Source organism: Zea mays, chromosome 6, assembly GCF_902167145.1.
Source record: "Zea mays cultivar B73 chromosome 6, Zm-B73-REFERENCE-NAM-5.0, whole genome shotgun sequence".
In the NCBI taxonomy this organism is placed as follows: Eukaryota; Viridiplantae; Streptophyta; class Magnoliopsida; order Poales; family Poaceae; genus Zea; species Zea mays.
In genome coordinates, this window is record NC_050101.1 from 127,277,090 (window position 1) to 127,285,794 (window position 8,705).

The 8,705-nt window shown below is 43.1% G+C and overlaps 1 long non-coding RNA gene across 1 annotated transcript; it reads right to left on the bottom strand.

Moving 5' to 3' along the window:
* Positions 1-911: 911 nt before the first annotated feature.
* LOC109940610 (uncharacterized) lies at positions 912-3,131 on the bottom strand. The gene is made up of 2 exons (XR_002263212.2): positions 1,785-3,131; positions 912-1,141 (listed from the first exon to the last, which is right to left on the bottom strand). It is a non-coding gene; the product is annotated as an uncharacterized lncRNA (long non-coding RNA).
* Between the last annotated feature and the right edge of the window lie 5,574 nt (positions 3,132-8,705).

Genomic DNA, 8,705 nt, shown 5'->3' on the forward strand with positions numbered 1-8,705 from the left:
CTCACCACATGAACTGGCGAGGCCCCCGATGGCGCGTCTTCAGATCTCCGGCGGTAGGGGCACGGCTAGCCGAGGAGGGTACTGGGGTCCGGCCTACAGGGAGCTGTGAGGGAGTAGATGGCTAGAGGGAGCAGCGGAGTCGCAGGAGGGAGCCCCGCTCGGCCGCCAAGGAAGAGGAGCAGGGATACCGGGTGCCGAGCGCCATGGATGGGCAGAAGGAGAAGAGCTCGATCGTGGATTAATACACAGGGGCGAGGGAATCCCAGTGGAGGGGGAAAGAGAGAAGAACCAAGGATCCCGAGAAGCCAGCACGAAGACCCGCAATTTCTGCTCAGCCGTTGCGGACGCGATCCACCAGGGAAGAAGACCGTGCACATCAGATCAGCAGGGGATTTCCACCCGATTTCTCGCGCTTCTGTTAGAACAGAATGAAGGTTGGGGATGACCTGACCACTGGGCTCCACAGGTCGGCACTACTCTCTCCAACTGGGCTGGTCCGGCGCCTGGGATAGATGGGCCAGGTAGGTTTTGGCCCATTCCGGGTCTAGCTTCTTTTCTTTTTATTATTTTTTTGTTTTGTTTTTTTTTTCATTTTCATTTTCAAATCTAAAATTTGAATTCAAATTTCGCAAAAGAATTTGTACTTAATTTAAATATTCAGTTTGGACATATCAGTGGGATAAATTTATTTAGTTATGGATTTATTTTGTGCTCCATAGTATTTCTTCTTTCTCTTCTATATACTATTTCTACTTTCCTAAATTATTTCTTTGGGTTAAATTCAAAATTTCTCAAATTACTATCATCTTTATTCAATGCACAAACAAAATTCCAATATGATGCATGTAGCATTTTTATTAGTTATTTTTTTCACTCAATTAGGATGTTCCATGTTATAATGAGTAGATGGCATAACATTTAAGGAGATCAACTCTACTTTCTTTGAATACATTTTTGGGTATTACACTGGGTAACACTAGGTTAGTGTTGTTAGGCGACGACCACTTGACGAGTATCCCTCGATCGAGCACTTGATTGATTTAACCATCTTCAAGTTGGTCCATCAGCTTCATCTTGCGGATTAGCCCGTGCTTGGGGTCGACTTGGCTTGTCTTTCGCATCACGTGGTTAATTCACGTACCTGAATGGAATGCATTATGCACATGAATGCATATAGATCGGAATATTTCAAACCTAAATAGTATTACGCGATAGCGAATTAAACACCTAGCGACGAGACTTTGTATAATTTTGTACAATAATATTAGTTATCGACATACGACTAAGCGCAATAATTACGCTTCTCTAGATTAACGATCCTAACGCAAACATCACAAACAACAAATCATACACTTTAAATTCAATTAGCCTAAACGCGACTTATCAGCTAATTAATTGAATTCTAAACTTATCCCTCGTTTTATGAATTATACTACATCGCTCACAAAGAACTATTTTAATTTTATTTTACTCCTCACATGTTTTTCATGTCAACAATTACTCAAATATTTCTTTATCGTAAATATATACACATCTGTATAAGTGATTAAACTATTTCATCAACACACATGCCTACTAATATTCTGCTCGGTACACTAATTCAGCGAATTGACCGAAATAGCGAAATGACTCGCCATAGCTGAATCTGGCTCGATAATCGCAAGAACCGTGAAGTCGACGAGAGTTTCATGACTCGTGCAATTTATCGAGCACCTTAATGAGCATCGCACTAGCACATTAATTTATTTATCGATCGAACTATTCTGAATAATTTATCAGCTTACTGTTTCCATAGCTGACACGAATCCGCGAGATTGGTAGTGATTTTCCGATCCAGGCAATATGTCGAGCGCTTGGGGAATACCACTCGGCTAGCTTCGTCTTCACTCGACGTTTGGGATTTCTTGGGGATGCACGAACGACGACGAGATCGATAAAGTCGAGGAACCAGCGGACGAGTAGCACGCTGACAAATCCAATATAGAGCTTTGGGTACGATCGAGGGCGCTGGTGTTGCAGCTAGGACATCCCGACGATGACACTACGGATGGTGAAGACAGAGTGATAGTGTGAAGCGGTGTCCGTGAAGACAACCACGTGTGGATAGTTGCGTGGCATCGACGACCAAGACAACGGTGAGGTCCGTGCAGCTAGGCGAAAATATTTACGAAGGACACGGCGAGCTAGAGCAGACAGCCATGGGAGATGTAGAGCCGAGCTGGGCGACAAAGCGAAATCCGGGCTGGAGCGTTGACGAGCAAAGAGCTTCGCGCGCGCAAGAATAACATAACGCTATGCGCGCGACGCAAAGGCGAGCAGGACGCAGCTATCAGGGGAGCTTCGGCGGCGAGCAACTGAGAACGGCTCGACTATGGCGAACAGACAGCTCATGGCCTGCGCGAGGGGATCGACGGCGGACGGTGACACGGGCGCAGAGAAGGATCCAGGGGACGCAAGGGGAACAGGGAGCAGGAGAGCGTGACGAATGGACACGCAGGGAGCCATGGAGATGGGCGCCGAGCCAGAGGAGCAAGGGCTAAAGGACGCGCACAGGACGCGAGCAGGGAAAAGGCAACGACCATGGCGACGAGCTCCAAGCAGAGGGAGGCCGATGGTCTGGCCGAGCAGGGAGGAAGCTGGAGCAGGGGCATCCCGGCGAGCTCGCCATGGGAGCCGCTCGGCCATGGGCGCAGCAAGCCAGGGATGAGCAGCCGGCGCGCATAAAAAGGAGTCAGGGGCGGTCCGGCGGTGGAAGGATAAGATTCAAGAAGAATCAGAGCATCCACGACGTGAGATATTTCAAAGAGAAGAGACGCATAGGAGAAGGCTTCCGGGAGCTAAGCGGCGTGGGCCAACATGAGGGAGCAGGGAAGGATGAAGACATACGGCTCCTGGAGACTGTCAGGGAAGAATCGAGCAGGAAAATGTGTGTCCGTTTATGTGGATGGAGCATGAGACGAGAGTGCTTAGAAGCCACATAAAATCATGTGATGGAATTTTCCATGGATCACTCGGGCTCAAGATAAACAAAGAAAAGAAACACTTGCATATTGATGAGGAGTAGGAGACGTGAGAGAATTTACCAGAAAATTGAATAAAGGAGATAAGGTAGATGACGTTGAAGATAAATGAGAATCAGGGGCGGTGGCTCATAAGATATTTTCTTTTCTTATTTTAATTTCTTTAAAAAGATTCACAAATATTTTAGATTTTTAGCGTTGTGCACATGCCGACACGCTACACGAATACATATTTCATTCTCCGGATTTGGCGAATCAAATTATTCAACAATAACTTATATTCGAAGATTTGAATTCGGGCGAGAAACGACAACCCGAATTGAACTGATTTCAACTTCAATATTATAGTCAGCTTTGATTTACTTAGAAGTCAGACAAAAAAATTATCTGGTAAGGAATAGATTAAATTACCAAGATTCGAGTTTTTGCCTGATGTTACAGATCAAGCTAAACGATATTGGAGTTGACTAGGAAACGGCTGAGTTTATAATTCTACGCCTGGTTTTCTTGGGTTCCCCGTGTAGTTTGATTTAATTTTGTATTAACACTTTTATCGCCGAGTTCAAATTAATCTGTTCGGGGTAAAATCATCCGAATAGGTTGGGCTTCCGAATTCGTTTTCGCGCGAGCGATGAATTTTAAATAATCACCGAACGCACCGATTTTCGGAACAACTATGTTCCGAACATCACGAAAATTTAGGAAGAGCCCGGATAAATAAAAATGAGGTCGAACTCGCGACAGATGAAACAGATGCGATATTAAAATCGCGATATGCGAAGATGATTAAAATTTAGCATCTGTTTTATCCACTGATATTACGTGCTTAGACCCATACTCGTTGTCGAGTGGAATATAAACACCAGGGGTGTTACAGCCCTCCCCCTTAAAAGAATCTCGTCTCGAGATTCGAAACGAAAGACTTCTAAGAGTAGAGAAGCATGTAACCCACATCCATATCAGCAGTAATCACAAGACAGTCCTGAGCGAAGGCGAGTGTCTCAGAATGTTGTTTCTCTAGTGGACATAATATGGATCGCCTTAGGCTAATCTAGAAATGCCCACCAATAGAGACCCTGTCTGCCAGAGGAACACATAAGGTTCTATGTGTGCAGTTTTTTTTGACACTGTACTATCTAAGTCTGTTGAGCGAGCGGCAAATACGCGATTTTACTCAAACAGAATCAGATGCAACCTCTTGGGTAAAACACACGGGAAGAGGTTTACCAACAAGTGGTTACGGGAAATTCATAGCACAGGGGACGGGTGTGGATGTCGAATATTGTCGCGATTAACATGTGGCTAACCCGAGAATTCAAGTCCACGAAAGATGGTATAGATTCAAGAGAATCACCAGCGGAGGGATCTATAGATGCGGACTTTGCAACCAGTCCATTTTATCCAGCACAAATCATGGCTCGACCTGATCACTCATGTTGGAAAAGCACACGTGAGGCAATCGAGGCATGACTAGAGCGATAATTAGGTGGTCATCAGTCGATTTTAACTTGATCTTTGTAAGAACTTTCTTAGGATGGGTTGAACCAAAGTGAGTTTAGACAACTCGATAAAACAATCTCTAAACTCAACCTTTGTTCACAATGCAGTTACAAGTTAGTAAAAACTAACTTGTTGAACTACTTTTTACATTGAGCAAGTCCTCTCAGTACCCTCGGTAAGCCAACGGTCGAGAGCTCACATTTGCTAACAGGAGATTATGCATTTGGGTAGAAATTCATTTGGTCAGGTTGTTCATCCGTTTCTTCGTGCGAGATGAATTGACTTGGTTCGGGAATACATGGATTAAATAAGAGAGCGAATGAACAAACTCCTGCATCTCAGCAGCAGGGGAAACAGATCACCATTTTGAGAGCTAATCAGTTGTCTCTCGACACTAAAAAGCTCCAAGACTTCACCTGTACACAAAGGATGTAAAGGGAATGTGCATGTGTGAAGTCACTATTAGAGTCAATGAAAAGAAACCACACATGGAAGGAGTATGCCCTTTTGATTTCAACATAGATGATAGATGTTGCTTGATCACTTGACAAACAACATAGAAATTGTTTCAAGGAAGTAGTTTACGGAAGATAACACATCAGTGTAGTTCCACAATGGATCATGACCAGAGACCTTGATACCAGCATGCGTCGAGTAGCACAATCCTGTGTGCGCATTCACAGGAGGCTCTCATTCTCGCTGCGGCACCATAAGTCCTTAATCATGACACCATCACCGAACTAGCACCAATAAAGAATCTCACGTAGCAAAAATAGATTGTGCCAAGATAACGCATTGACATAGTCTCATAATGGATTACAACTACTAACCATGATACCAGCGCGTGCCGAGCAGCACAACCGTGTGTGCGCACACACAGAAGGCCCTCGGTTTCGTCACGGCACCACAGGTTTTAGCCATAATGCCATTACCAGACGTAACCAATAAGAAATCTCGCGCGATACAAATGAATTGAACAAGGGTGACAATATACAAGGAGATACTCCACCTGTAAAAATGGTTACAAGTAGAGAGCCAAATAGATTATGTCCCGATGAAATGAACAAGGCGTGGCCATAACCTAAAATTAATGAAAGGAGTACGATGAGAGACTGTTAATTCAGCCCCATGCATATTTCTATGCCCATCGTAGAGATTACAAGGTCAAGGATTAAGTTGGTATGCCTTCGATAAACATGAGGAAACCAAGGCATCAACTGAACAAAGGAATGGTTCTAGAAGGAGACATGACTTGAGATCCTTGTTTTAAGCTTAGGTACATTTTATGTCCAATAAGGAAATTGTCTACGCATTTATTTGTATGGGCTTTGTCATGGAGTAATAATGGACAATTCAAATTTGGGCATGGTTCACTAAATAAGAATATGGCCTGGTTTTGGGTTTAGGCAATCAAGTCTCTAACCTTCTATCGACACATTAAGCACAAGAGCACACATATAGCATCTAAACATAATACCTAAGGAACGGAGGACACCTATTTCATCGAAGTTCATAATTCAGCATTACACCATATTATCTACAATCAATGGTTACTGGAATAAAGATGAGAGAAGCATTTTGGGTGTATAGGTGACAAACAGGATGCAACAATCAAGATGCATGCTCGTCCTATACGGCCTCACTGATTTTGCCAACATACTGTGGCAATAATGTTCTATATCGGTGGCATACTTACGACTCTCACGGTATTTTGCTAGTCGTCAGCTACACCTACGTTTTCGAAGTTAGTGTACCTGCAGAAAATTCCATCACAGCCCAATTTCCCAATGATGCAATTCACACATGACAGTTTATCACAGTTTATACTCCATATATTGCTATATGGAGGCCAGCTCATCATTAAGCGCTGAGCCACGCATAGGCGCTGTTGCCACACTTTAACCATAGGGCAACTCATTATGGTAACTCACCTTCTTACCTGAGCGTAGGTGCGTCGTTACAAGTAAATTACACTTCTCAGTATTCCCACGTCTGTATACCCATACACATCCATGGGGTACTGAATTCCTAGAAAAGTAAATACTCCACATCGCAGCCTTCATATATACATATGTGGAACATGTATATAATCAAGCGCTTTTATACTCTTCCCTAGACCGACGTTTGTTCGGTCATGCTCTCACATCTCACCTTACCTTGAGCGTCGATCCATTCAAAACTGAATGGCCTCAAAAATAACATTACACATGTATGCAATATCCACCCGGTTGTGGGTTATTGTTTTGAACTAAGCCACCTTATAGTCCTTAACTTAGGGCTTAATAGAGGATGTCGCTAGCATTATAGTTTTTTAAAACTATTTTTTAAAGCCAAACAATGTTTTTAGTTGAAAATAGGTTTTTCAAAACCAAAACTTTTGTTTTGAAAATATGTATGTGACCGTATATACTTAATCCAGCTCCGATACCAGCTGTGGCATAACCTCTCAAGTTATTGGGCCCACATGCACCTGTCCTTGTCTCAAAGACCTCAGACGACTATGCATGTGCACCAAATAACTTAACAGGATCCGTCCGAGTGTCCCAAGGACCTCAGATAAACCACTTACAACCAGAACCGCGGGATTAAGTAAACACAAATCACACACACCAATATTTTGCAGCGGAAATCTTATTACCAAATTTTACAAGTTACAAAAATTTTACTTCTTACATGATCGGAGTGATTACTACAGTGATTCAAGAAAGAAACTTTGAACTGTTATAAATTATTTATAGTTTTGAAATATATGCTAGCTCAAGTGACCATCCTCAATAAGAAGATAAAGACGGGGTATACTTATATAAGAAGGCCGAGCCCACCGGCACTTAACACCATCAACAGCAGCACAAAACTATAACTTGAAAAACAACAAGGAATAAAACCCTGAGTATGGAATTACTCAGCAAGTCTTACCCGACTAAAGAAAAGACTCTCAAGGATATGCTAGATTTGGGAATCAAGGAGAGGCTTTAGCAAGAATCAACTTAGATACTTTTGCAGAAATAGCTTACTAAAGTGAGTCCTTACTTTCAATATTTTAATGCCAGATTAAGTATTAATAGACTCTGTTTGCATATGGTCTACTTTCACCATCTCATCAATACAACATCATTTTTATTCATAATGTTCACATCCTGACTTAGGTTGCAGGTCAGTGACCAAGTCTTCATAATCGCGAAGGTACGGCGATCTGAATCGATTATACTCAGCTGAGGATCTCCAATCACACGACATATGTAGCACTTAACCCTTGCATATGTCAACTCGCCACCGGGGTTCTTAAGACCAGATCAGGTTCACGCAAACCGAGAGCACAGATACACCACCGTCCAGCCTCTTGCCACGGAGGGTACACGCTACTCTCGCCACCGCTCCACGCCCATTTCGTGTTATCTTATTCTGGCCTTAGTCTACCCGAGGCAAAGCTTACCCATGACGAGGCATGTGACCAGTTAAAGGGTCCTCGATCATCAAGCCTACATACGCATCCAATCCTTAATCAACCTGGGTAGAACATCACCTGTTCCTAGCCCAAGTCCCGGTTTAAGTACTTCCATCCTTAGGATTGTTTGTGTTCCTTAGGATGAAAAGAGCATCAAAGGGAACTTTGCAGTAAGATCCCACCACGCTCTCAATGAAAATATTCTTGCAGGTAGAAGCCATCTTTCCTCAAGATAACCCCTGAGCAAGGCCTTAACGCAAAAGACAACCTCTATCCACAAGATCTGAGCAGGGCTAAGCATTTTTGTAAATCATATTTTGATACTTCACCAGAAGTATCTAATAAGGTATGGATATCAAGGAAGGCAATGCATCAAAGGGTTTCAAGCAACTCCTATAAACCTAATGCACATTTCACTAGACTTAAAGTGTACGAAAATTATTTAAAAACACAAGGAAGAGGTTGCATGCACCAGGGCTTGCCTGGGTAACACTAGGTTAGTGTTGTTAGGCGACGACCACTTGACGAGTATCCCTCGATCGAGCACTTGATTGGTTTAACCATCTTCAAGTTGGTCCATCAGCTTCATCTTGCGGATTAGCCCGTGCTTGGGGTCGACTTGGCTTGTCTTTCGCATCACGTGGTTAATTCACGTACCTGAATGGAATGCATTATGCACATGAATGCATATAGACCGGAATATTTCAAACCTAAATAGTATTACGCGATAGCGAATTAAA